The sequence below is a fragment of the Varroa jacobsoni genome, unplaced genomic scaffold (genome assembly GCF_002532875.2).
Source record: "Varroa jacobsoni isolate VJ856 unplaced genomic scaffold, vjacob_1.0 scaffold_814, whole genome shotgun sequence".
Classification (NCBI taxonomy): Eukaryota; Metazoa; Arthropoda; class Arachnida; order Mesostigmata; family Varroidae; genus Varroa; species Varroa jacobsoni.
Window position 1 is genome coordinate 85,429 of NW_019213716.1, and position 13,725 is coordinate 99,153.

Sequence of the window (13,725 nt, forward strand, 5' to 3'; positions counted from 1 at the left end):
ATAGCAAAAAAATCAAGTGCACACTTAACATTTTATGACATACCTGTAGACACTGTTTTTGATAGAGTCGAAACATACCTACGTGGAGACACGCTAATTTAAGGATAGCAAAGGGTAGGAACTGCGGATGTAGCCGTTGTATTTCTGTGCGTGTATAACACGACTTGGAAACCTTTCTGAAGAGTAGCGTAAGCGGCGCGGCCAGCAGGGTTGATCGGCAAAGGCCGGCTGGCTAACAGGCAGTTGCTAAAGCTAAGATAGAGTGACGGTATGGGTTTACGAGCCATGGAATTCATAAAAGATTCACAAGAAGAAGAAGCGAGCGACTACCGAAAAAGCAGAAAGGTTACGAGGAATATAGCTATATACAACAACTATACGCTTAATTCGTGCAATCATGCATAGAAGCTATATACACTAAAAAAGTGCGAGGCTTTTCCAACAGAAAAAGAGCTCGTCTCGAATCGTTGCCAGTGGTTCTCGCCAATCCAGATGCAGTACCACAGGTTGACGCGTGAGCTTTCGGGCAAGCAGTTTTCGAGCACAGAGTCATAGCGCACTCAGGATGAGCGAACACGCGTATGCATAATTGTACACGTGAACCATGTGCATGGAGGGGTGTGTATAGCGGAAATGTTTGTGAAGAGGCATGCATCCAATGGAACCTACATTGAACAAAACTTTTTGCTTTTAGCTAGGAATAAGGGTTGTAGATGAAGATTTACAGGAGGTATTCATAGTTGAGTTTCCATTGCTTTTTCGACCGCGTTGTATGTGCCTGTTATTAAGCCGCTAGATTTATTAAAACGCAGATGAATTATAAAATGCATACAAAAAGGTGCGGATATTTTTCATACTGGTATCCGATAAGACAAGAAATTATATAAATATCCTAGCCAAGAACCACATTTCGTAATGCTAAAACTCCATCAAGGTTCCCTTCTGATTAAATTAAAAGTACAACACTAATTAATGTGGACCCTTTTACACCGTTCTATCTTTTGCCCTATGGCAGTCGGCAAGACTACAAACCTACAATCCTGATCTTTCCCTGTCGGTAGGTTTATATATAAAGAGAGACGACAGTAAAGAGTTTTGCCTCGTGTCCTGTTTGCCCATTTTGGACCCATTTTGCTCTACAGGCGTTCCAGAATAGACACAATGGCCCGGAACATCCGTCGCTTAAGTTGTGAATCTTGCACTGCTCAGATTGTGATCGCTTTTTCTATGACAATAATTTACTACAGACATCTTCTATTATAGTGCTGATTTTTGTTTTAGCTGGCCACTAACCTTCGGAAACCTCAGTGGAACAAGCCATATACTGTTGATGATAAGGAAACAAGTAACGAATGTTTAACAGCATTGTGCCAATAAGTTATACCCAACCTGAAAGCTTTGGGTACAGTTCCTGTGTAGCAATGGAATAATTTCTTCTTCCTACTCTTCTATTTGAGTGTTCCTCTCACTCTATTTGATAAAATGCATTACCACGATTTATTATATTATATATATATTATACTTTACTATTATATATAAAAATAATGAAGAAAAATAGCGCGTCGTGAGAAATTTCAAGTTTCCACAAAGTAGACGTACTTTCTATTTGCTTAGCTAAGCATGAGCTAAATAATATTTATATTATTATTTATTTAAAAGTATATTTATGTAATATTTGCAAAAAACATCAGCAGAGCCAAACAGTGTCACATGCGTACTTTGCGAAGATGGCGACCAAAATAAGGACAACGAACCAAATTGAGTATTTCTGCTGTTTTGGCAAATGCTACAGTGAAAGAATTAGCCTGGCCGGTGCGAGACTAAGAATACCGGTACGGCTGGGAAAGCGCCGATTGAGTCCATGGACAGATATCGGCGATAGTTTTAGTTTTATGGAAGGTCGGACGCCAGGGTAAGCGTACAGCCGCCATCGCCAGGAAAACGTAGAAGAGCTTGTCCGGGTTTACTCGTCATAACAGTTTTAAGCAGTTTTCCCCTGCTTTCTTCCCAAAGTAGTTCCCAGATGTCCACGCGCTTTACGTTCTCCTTTCACTATACGTCTCCTTCCTTTTTCAGAAGAAAATAATACAACCACAGTTTGTCTTCGTCCCCCCCCCCCCCCTCACGAATGGCTGCTATTGCTCTTCTAGCTGAAGAAAGGCAAGAAGAACAAAGAGAAGCGGCGGATGGGCAATCGCAGAACTCTAAAGTCAGCCTTGAGCTTGACAAGGGTTTGGTCAGTCGGTCAGCCGGAAAGGGACACTGCGTACCAACGAGGGTTACCCTTGATCCAATATTTTCGTGTGAGTGATTTGCTGCTGGCTCAAAAGTTGCTCAGATCCTAATTTCTGCGGCCTTCCAGGACCCGGAGGTTATACGCCTACGCACTAGTAGGTAGTGACTTGTCTGTATCACTGTTGATTTAGTTGTTCGATAAGATTGACAGCAATAAGTAGTAAGCTAAAGACAGAAAAAAGCATGTAATCAAACATTATGTATAAGTTAGCCAGTTTACCCATAATGTGGGTGGCAACATTTTCTCAGGGGACATCGATCTAGGAGACAAATGTCTGGCCAATGGCATACAACAACCTGGCCCATTAATGATTGACCTTTTATATGGAGACATATCCCCATGACGGAACAGCTGATCATGGTGGCTTTATAAAGTTGTTGGGAGTAACTCAGTAGTACTCGATGCGCTAAGTGACCTCTGAAGCTTAATCGCTTGTGAATCAACAACAACGAAGAAGTGCTTCCAATTCCAAAGCGACTTAGAGTAAATTTCAAAAATTGGTATTCGAATCTTTGGTTCATTTAATTTATCAAATACTATATCACAAGCAAATAATTCACACTCATATAGAGTTGATAAAACGACCAGTAATCATTTCGGCTTTGTTCACTTCGATTGGACTGTGAAAACGGCGGAAACCCAGTAAAAAGGCTAAAAAAATTCTATTATACAGTATTGACTGATATCATGACCACTCGCCACTTAGATTGCCAAGTTGGTGCTTGGCTTGTCCACATTTAAAAACTACCATAGGCATCTTCTTTTAGATAATTTCTATTTTGTTCACTAAACACCGAACCTGAAGGAACTCGAGACCTTCTTGAATCCTTACAAGGTAGATTATGGCCATATAAGCGAGTGTAATAGCTGATACGCTTTCTTTGTTTCCCTTAGGTTATTTACGCAATGCGCGACACGCGCGAGGTCCGAGTGTGCAATCTGCCATACAAAGTTTCGATTATACACTTGTCTTTTATATAAGAGTAACGCAGGTGAGGTAACGCAACTGAGGATCTGACTATACACTATAAGCTCTATTGAAAAGTTTTATTTGTTGTATACGTGATTGGTTCCGCAATAAGGTTCTTTAAGTAAAAGATTACAGGTGTGCGAATATAACTGGCTCTACATAACAGTATAATGCAAATAAAAAATAACTTGGTATCAGATGAATAACAGGACTAACTAATAAATATGAGTAAATAATTGAAGGGCTGTCATTTTTGAACCGACGGCCGCCCTTCCTTTCGTCGCGTAATTTTGGATTTAATACACGAATAAATGGCTCTTATTAGAAATTAACTTTTAGAGATATCTGCGTTGTTTATTAACGGTCCAAGTAAAAATTTCTGCGGTCAGTGTCCACATAAGATCGACAGGGGATGCATAGTCGCACCGAAGCTATGTTTTGACTGACGGCGAGTACTTTGTGAGTGCGGCCCATTCATCTGATGAACTTCCCAAGTCACTCAATCGATAGATAGATCGCTTCATGCGTGGCCAGTTATACGTGGCGCTTGTGGGCGCTCCATGAATTATACATGGCAGTCAAGTCCCTGACCAGTTACATCGGAATGAATGGTTACCTTATCGACTATCGTCCATATTAATTCCATTTATCTCAACTACGCATCTGAAATATCTGCCATCTGTCCTTGTATAGGTAAATCAGCTCTGTTACACTATGCCTAAGACAGTTACATTACATATTGTTTACATCGAAGTATTCAAGTCTTGCATGACGAAAAAGGAACTTTCCGACATGATCTAAGCGATACTTTGGTCCATTACAAATATTCGTGTTTTCGGTACAAAACCCCAGATAAAAATGTCTGTCACCGTAATTCAAAACTTACTAATATAAATGTTGCGTGATTGTGACAAACTTACAACGCAATAGCAAAGGAACAAGCGCTTAGGTGGAACTCTGGACCAGTAGCGAGCTCGCTCATATATATCATTTCACTGACACTCCTGTGAGCAAGCTCAATGAGTGCTTAGTATAAGATACAGACAGCCTAGGAACTTGAACTTTGCTAGAAGCTGATCTCAAAAGTAATTACTTATAAACACGATATTTACTTGATATTATATATTTTAGCAGGACACCACAGTGAACGTATAGACAGCTTGGACCTCGACCTAGCATTTTCAGTCCCAAAGGTTTTTGTCGGTAAGTAGCAGTTTTTCAAGAATTTAGGCAGGCTCTGCTTAGTAAAATGGAGCAAGTTACGAACGTTCCCTTGAGCTCGTAGTTGATTGTTTTCGGAGGTCTTTCGGTGCGTTGCTGTACGTTCTAGTCTACGTATCTTGAAGAAGAATACGTGTGCAGGTACGCGTATCATGCTACCCGTTGGCGACAGCACCGACGATACCTTTTGACGACTCAAAATAATGAAACCCCATAGAAGGTAGCGAACGTAGTTAGACAAGAGATGGAATTGTGCGCGCTTGCAAATGCGCAATTAGTGTTGGGGTTTATAGCGATGGCGATCAGAGCCCCAAGACTTGGGGAAATACATAGCGTAGTTCCAAACAGAACCGTTATCCAATCGGTCAAAGTGCTGCTACTCTGGCCTCGTACGGCCTGTTGCAACTTTGTTTTTATGTATTGGTTTGTTGCAGTGCACGTCGAACTGTACCTGCAGCAGGTATTACGCCAAGGTAGGCCTGATCGGTAATTGAATAGAAACACGATTCGCGTTCTTGGATCCGCCTATGGATAAAAGAAAACTCATTCGTGATCAGACGCATCCATTAAATCATCTAGTGTAAAAAGCCCAGTTAAAAAAAACATCATGACAAATAGCTCGAGCAGATTTTTTCATCATTAGAAAGTACTTAAGTTCCAATAAACTAGTATTCAGATTTAATTATACGTTAAGGTAGTATTGCTTCCGCACCTCCAGGCCCGAGATTACGATAAAGGATGGGCATTATATTGGACTTTAAACTAAATTTAGATTCGATAACAGGTGGGTAACGCGCTTAACTCTCAATTATAGGATCGCAAATTGAACTCCTGCGTAAAGCCGGAGATATTTTAGGCTACTATAGATCATGATTTCAGCTTGTTGCACTGCTACGTTTAACCGTTTGAGTGCAGGTACTATTTACAAAATAGTTGAAATGATTGCTCACCGTGCCGACAGTATTATACACTGCAAGGGCATCAGTGCTGCGAAGTTATAGCCCTCACAAAAGATACTGAAAGGTAAGTAGCTGGTGAATTTTAGTTTGAATCAAAATGAACGACAAAAGCGAAACTTGAGGAAAACGCTTTCCTATAGCTGGCTGTATCTTCTAAAGATCACTGTCAGTGCTTGGCTTCAATATGTGGCGCTCAAACTCGAACCCCTCCTACTATAAAAGCGACAAATGTATTTAAATTATTTGTTTTAACTATAAACTTTTTATTTTAAAACAAAAAAAGAACTTGCATATTTTTTTTTTCGTTGATAAAATGGTCATTAGCGCAAGTGTATAATATAACTATATCTAAAGGGGAAATCTACACATGAAAAAATATATTACGATAGATATTGGCAGTATCCATACTTTCAACGATATTTATGTACCGCATATACGAGTAGAAGCTTGTTCTATTTAGGCTAGGGAATTGGCGTAACATTTAGTTATTCTGCTTTAAGCCCGTAAACCAAAAAACAGTCCGTGGGCAAAGTTTATTTAGATTATTTTATCAGTCGCTGGTGCTGCTAGCCTACTCGTTCAATTGAATTAGATCGATGTTACTCTTTAGTATCGTATCTAGAGCCACCTCTTTTTTACATATATAGTAACCATCGTTCCAACATTATATTGGCTATACGTGAACAGCGTCTACCATACGCCGTTCCGTGAAAGTTAAGACATTTGCTCTCTTTTCCTATGTCCCATTTATAATAACTGCAACTATAGCCCGCTATAATTAGGCTTATTTATCGTCATGTGTAACAGGTAACGCAACGAGCGATCTAAAGCAATTTAGACAAGCCAATTATTCTCGGCATAAAAAAATGTCCCTTTTTCTATAGCTGCCAATAGTATTTTTTCTCGTCTCTAACCATCTAACAGCTTAAATCAAACGTTTCCGGTAAACAGGCAGTGAATCAGGCCAACGTAAAGTGGTCGGCCCATTTATTCGTTTGCTTTCATGTGAAACTACGTACCTTCCTTTTCTAAATCAAGTTCATCCCTTAGCTATACAATAATGCTTACCTATCTCTAGTTAAGTTAGTCTATCTCAGCATCGGAGCTAAATTGCTTTCTAGAAGCCGAAATTCTAGATTGCTCTACACACACACACACACACACACACATATATATATATTTTTTTTACCTTTAGTCTTTGAAATTTTCGCGAAGACACGCGTCAATTCGTATAATTAAGTTAACCCGTATTACAAAACTGCCCCTGTCGTCGAAAAGGAAACGTGAAGATACAAATTGTCGACGGTTGACAACTAAATATGGACGATGGACATGGGAACATCGCATAAATCGAATCTTCCAATAAATGAAGTTACAAGAAGAATGCGTCATATACGTTACATACGTATTAGATATCTGTACAAGAAGATATCTTCGAATTTTTATGTAACTCCTTGTCATTCCATAACGTTTGATTATTAAACGGATTGCATATGCCCGGTAGGTTTGAGACGAAACTTTATATCGGTACAAGTTCCCGCCGTTCCAACAGCCCGATTAATAGGTTAGCAAGTTTGTTACATTGAACAGTGAGTGTCTCAACTATCTTGAGCTGCAGTTGGCAATGGAATCGATATGAGTAATCTTTTTGCAGAATTAGAAAATTATCTGGATTTATTTTTTTGTTATTAAACGTAAGCCCATCATGTCAAACCACGGTAGTAGCTATATAATCATTACTATTGTATAATTTCTAAGGGTATTGATATTTTATTCAGTTCCGTATTTGCATAAATGGTATGACTCGTATGTGTAATGAGTGTTCTGCTTCGTTCTGCTCAGTGTCCATGTATTAACGCTCTTGGTTTCAATAGGTAATATAGTCAATGTATGAGAGTACGTAGCATTTAGAACTACGGGTAGATCTTCGGGCACAATCAAACATATCCATCCCTATTCGGTATGCGGTAAAGTTCGGTTATAGGAGCTAAGTTTATGACCTCAGCAAATCATATTATGTTTTTTATGTGACGGTTTTTTTTATTTGTTCAGTAATTTTAAGTAACACTTGTTTGCATGTGTCAAAAGCTTCGATCTGCGTTAGACTACACAGTCGTGCATGCGTAAAGCTAAGCTATTGAAAAAGCGTTTCGTAGAATTCGGCAATTTTAATAATAGGACAATGGTAGTAAGGCAACTTAAAATTAAAACGACTATTGCAGTATGATGGCAAAAAATTCGATTACGGGAATGTTGAAGTCTCTGCCCTGGACATAATTCTGCGTATCCTATGTACAAAAATAGTATCGTTCTCTGTGAACCGTCAAGACACATTTCCTATGGCCATTTGTAATGTAAGCTTTTCCCCGAACAGAATGCTCTGAAGTCCTCAGGTGTTTATATACAATATTTTACGCTTGGATAAATTAAAAATAAAATTTATTTGAGAGCGCTAAACATCGGGTGCGTAAGTCCCTCTTCTATCGTAATTATTATATTTCTGAAATGACAAATCAACAGTTTAAAGTATAAAAGCCCTTTTCGTGTTCATTATCAACATGGCCATCCACTATTTTCTCAAAGAAGCCTGTTGTCCTGTACAAGCAAGCTATAATTATCGACATTGTCTTCAGGATCTCTCGTAAACTGGATTGCAGTGGTTTTTCTATGAGTTCTATTAAGTACGTCCTAATTTTAGAATCATTGACATATCAGGAACAATGCTTCCTATACTACGTTGTTGTTCTATAGAAGACGGGCGATTTTTTTTGGTTATGAAACTACATTTGGATTGCATGGTGGGTCCTTCATTTTTCTAGAAGTACGTGCGTTGGAGATCACCAATCAACAATCTTGGTACTATATCGTCGTAAACGTTACCTGTAATTAAAGTGTATTTTCACGACACAATCGTTGACTCGATATCTTCTAGTAGAAATCGAGGCTTTGCTCATATCCAAACGACGCAATAGACGACCCCAAATACTGGCTGGAATACCGGTAGGAAAATTAGGTTGAATCTAATTTTCTATGAATCAAGAAGAACAGGCTTCGCAGGAATACGCAACCTAGTAAAGGTCTCCCCGAAATACTTACTGGACTGTACCACAACAATCTATTCTGATGAGTTTTCATTAAGTTAGGATAAGTTTGACTGTGATCAGAGACGAATACTTAGACGAGCGTGATATGCTATTCACATTTCGAGTAGCTGTTGTGTGCATCCTCCCAACATTGAAGCCTAGTCAACCGCAGGAAGGCTAGCACACTCTGGTCGTAGTCAAATGGTTAGGAAACATTCGTATCTAGCTCGGTACTAATACACAGAACTGGATAGATCGGTAGTGTAGTCTAACAAGGGGATTCGCAGCCATAAGTGTCTGAATAAGATCTGAATGAAGGTTTGGTACGACTTCATCGGACACGCTTGTTGGCTGGGCTACAAGTTGAGTCGAATCAACCGTTTCAGAAAAATTTACAATTTCTTTTTTAATGGGTTTGTACAAAAAAAAAAGAATACAATAACATTTTCCAGCAGTTTACCAACAGCTAACTATTAGAAGTATACATTGAACATACGCAGAGAAACTCTTGCGTAAGGATCACTACAATTACTACGCTCCAATAAAACAGAAAGTTTCTGCATTCTGTTATTACGCAATGCGCGGTTGCCTGAGTCTGTTTCTTAACAACATACAACCCGAACGCAACTATCCAGATTAATAAACGTTGAAGGCCACGATCCCTTGTTTCGAATAGGGAGCCATTCGACATTTGCGTCGAGCAGTTTTCGACGAAACAAAACGAAAGGTCCACATTACTGATCGCAAATAATTCTATGCCCTTATACCTTTCCAATGAATAGGGAAGGACACGAACAGTGTTGTCGGACGTGCTTTCATATACCTTTAGTGGTAGTCTCGCCAATTTTCTCAGATTATGAAGCTGCTAAGGAGGAAATAGCTATTGAATCAAATCAATGGCTGGAAAGAAGGCACTACTGTAGTTTTCGAACTATCCATGTAGCATCCTGTTGAATAGCTATTGGACAATAGCTGAACCGAATCGGCCTGCTGTGAAGTCTGCTCGTAGTCAGTAAATCATCGGTTAACGGCAGTGCTTACAGTTCTAGCTCCTATCCATGTACCCAACTTGAACACGACGACTGTTGATGTAAATCACGATGGACGATCTATCCCGTCTTTCGCTCTAATACACCACTCCACCGTACTCGTCCTGGGCGTGCTATGATGATCTCGTTGTACCGTTATCCAACAAGAAAAAATCCTCAAAGGAATTCTTTCACAAGGGCCACTGGGTACATCACATTATAGGGATCTACTACTCACCGAAAAGTCCCGAAATGAATTGATGACTGAAGTACATCAAAATTAGAATTGTTCATGCCGATGACGTCTGAGCTTTAGCCTTACAGGAAGTTTCAAAAAATCGTGTTTGTTGAGTATGTACAATCGTCGCGGTGCCATTGTGCATTTATTTGGTGCGTTGGAATTATAAAACGTATGCAGTAGGTCATGTAAGTTAATCTTGGCCAGGCCTCCTCCGTGATACCTCAGTAGGTGACGTACTTGCCTGCTAACTTTAGGGACAATTGGTGGTCTAGGCTCTAACCCAGGCACAGGCAGACTTCCATCCGATGGAATGCCTGATGGCGATTACGGACGTAAACTTGAAACACAGAGATCAGGCTTAAACTGAACTGGAAAGAGTATATGCATTAGTGTCCTTTTGTCACCAGCCTGAATTTACGAAATAGAGATAAAAGTTGGCCATTAAACAGTTTGCGTTACTCGGTTGCCCACGTTATGAAAATATTGCTTGGATATTCCACTTAGCCCGCTTGAAGCAAACAAGGTTTTGCAATTACCGTAACTATGCATTGGTAATTCAGAAATAGTTACTCAGTTAATAGAAACTTGGTCGTACAGCTCTTTTTACTAATATGGACATTTCTTTTCTTATTTTCAGGTGAGTACGATATCTCTCTGGAAGCGAATTTTTTATGACCACCTCATTTTTTAGCAAGTTTCATAAGTGGGCAGACGGAATGCTCCATCACTGATGGGTTAATGAAAAGAATTCAAATTATGGACTGACCAAGTTTTCTTGAAGGCACCATTGTAGGATTACCACCTGCTGCTGATACGTGTTTTTATATCGTCTGATACACATTAACATGCTATTGCGCATAGCTGGGAGACCGACAGGTGTCCTTCGAGGATGTGTGGTTGTGAACGTTGGTGGTGCGAGCTCAAAAACATACAAAAGGCCATTTTTATCTCACTAGGCGTCCTTGAAGACAGCGAAAACACGCAGGAATCATGTATCTATTATATCTTGTTCAGCGTCCTCTAGGCCAAGAGTCTCTGCTGCATAAGACGGTTACGAGCATTCCTAGATTAGGTCCCGAGCGTGGTAATATTTCAATGGTGGGTCATAACCACCTCGAGCGGGAAAAAAGTTCAGCGCAAGCCGACGAAGATGAATAAATGTCTTAGGCGTTGCTTGAGAGCAATTCGGCTTAACGAATGGATGAAACTGCTGTAAGATCTGCATGAAATAACTACACTACAATGGCTACATGGGTATTTCTGTGCAACTGGTCAACTATAGTTATCAGCATTAGCGGAATCGTCTCAAAGTATCGAAACGGACGTGTTCCTGTGCACACTCCTGGACTGACTCGTAGAATCTGTTAGGTTAATTCGAAAATACAGAATGACATTAAAGACCGCTTATAGGTAAATCTGTGCATAGCTTGATGTTTGATGCAAACATTACTGATGCCAAATACACCTTTATCTCAGAAAAGACATACGTATACGTTTATGTAATTTAATGTAATAATAATTACGCACGTCTGGGGTGTCTGTGACGCTCGAACCGGGGGAAAGGGCGGATAGTTTGTAACATTATTGACTTGAAACAACTATTTAATATGAAACGTAACTTTGACTTGCCCCTAGACTCGTAATAGTGTTTATACTAGGAGATGTATAGTAAAATGCGTAGAAATTGCGGAAGTACATCGATTTCCATGATAGCTGCACGTACACTCCAGCAGCTATGAAGGCCATGGGGCCTATTAGTGAACGACCCTGAGAATGTATTTGAGAGCTTTCAATGTGAGTGATAATTGAGAAGGCAAAAATCTAAGGTCTCTGTCATCGTGGACATTTGTGGTAGTATGTAACATCTATTTTACACATAGTCGGAAAACATGTTCAGGCAATTACAACTGTAGTACAAGAGTAATAGTAATAACAATAATATGATAGTGATAACGGTAACGATGATTATGATGAACGGTACATAAATACTACAGGTTCAGCAGGTCACATCTTTTAGGCTGAAGATTCTCGCGAGGCAAAGGACAAAATATTTTTGTCATATTATAATATAGGTGCATTGAAGTATTTGAAACGGCTTCTTAGAAATGTTTTAAATGGGTTGACAGACTGAGCTGATTTTTATACTATTAAGTGTTTTTCAATCTATTAGACAAAAGTGTATATTGTTTTGGTGCTGAGACGGTAAATTAACTGAAGGGGACAAATGCTTCTTCTCTTTAATGCCTTTGTCGTCTAAGGCTTCGAAGGTGAGTCTCTCCGCACGCAACGAAGGATAAAATCTCGCGGCAAACTTAAGGCCAAGGTCGTTTCTCGCTTTGTCTTTGTCGTCATCTCCTTAAGGACACTTCAAAGTAACCTGCGTCTATTAAGAGAAGCAGAAGAACGAAAAGCTTTTAGTACAACTTGTTTATTAACACGAAGGGCATTATATCACTATAAAATAACTCTTCTCTTACTTATAGTGCTTCCTTATGCTTAGCCCTTTTCGCCTTTTTTGGTTCCCTCTTCTGTCGTCCTGACTTTTTCCCGACCATATAATAATGTAATTACCGGCTGTTAGAACAGCTAACAGTTATGTAGAGCTAATCCCAGCTGTTTGCAATTCTATTAATGTTATTTCTCCCCTTTCACATTATCTCATAAACAAATTGTAATAGACCTCACTGCAACAGACATGTTACACATTAAAGTATCTTCGCTAGTCCACTACAGAGCGCGCACACTTAATCTATGGGCAAAAAAAAGGCTAAACACGATGTTTTTGGACTTTCCTTCTAAGATGCGACTTTTGATCAGCCGACCAGTGTTTCGATAAAATCTGCTTAGCCCCAACTTCACTTGGAAACTAGATTTCATATGTGGAACGAGGTCGGCAATCTAATAAGATTCGGGCGCATACAGGAGTTCATTAGGTAGTCTACTCTGCGCCCAACGTGGGGAAGCCGAGCCAGCAGTTAGACTCGATATGGTCCCTTCGGTTTAACGGTCAGCCGACAACGCAGTGACCCACTACGTTACAAACGAAATAAACGCGAATGTAGAAAGGCTACCAAACAATTCAGAGGAATTAGGAACAATGTCATGCATGCCAGCAATAGAGAGAAAAAGTCAGTGGGTTGGGCTAAAACACCTGTAGCACCCATATAGTTGTCGTGAGCGTCGTCAGGTTCGGTCTGAATGGCTAAACGAGAAAAACAAGACATTTCTGCCTAACATGCCCTTTTCAAGGTTGGTCTATCCAATGCATGAAACAAAATGGTGCACAACTCTTCAGAGTGGCGGCCGAAGGCCTAGGCGAGAAACAGGCATAAGCACACAGAAGCTGCCAAACGTATTCAACACGTTTGGTTTTTTACGCTCGAATCACTGAGGCCACCGGCAGTGAATTTTAAAACAGGCATGTCAAATCTTTCATAGACACTTCATAAGCATAGTGAAGATTTTTTTTTCTATACACTTGAAGGATTTAACAGGAAAGCTTTTTTAACACCAAATTGACAAGGTTTCAGAAAGGAATACGTCTTAGTTTCAATTTTGTGACATATTCATAGAAGTTTTCTCCTCTATGAAATGCTATAGGAAAAATACGTGCTCGCTAATCGTACGACGAAACGGGAGTCACATTTGCGAATTATTTATTAGAAAATACGGTGAAATTATTTGTTGCCAAAGAATCAGTAGGCGTAGTACGTACAACGATATTTTCGATAATTTTCAGGCCCAAGCCTGGACCGGTTTTAAAAATGGGGTTGCCAATTGTGTTTCTTCATTCAGTTACGGTTGTCGTGCGCTATATGGGTAAGCTATAGTATATCCACAATGTGTGGCATATGTCAGTGCTATGGTGACTTGAAAATTCAAGCACTTCTTACCAACCGCATTGTATGACGACTCGTAAGTCCGCAT

At 39.8% G+C, this 13,725-nt stretch overlaps 1 protein-coding gene across 2 annotated transcripts in view; it reads left to right on the top strand.

Moving 5' to 3' along the window:
- Positions 1-13,725, top strand: part of LOC111264027 (calsenilin) — a 109,241-nt gene that overhangs the window by 11,046 nt on the left and 84,470 nt on the right. The window lies entirely within an intron of this gene.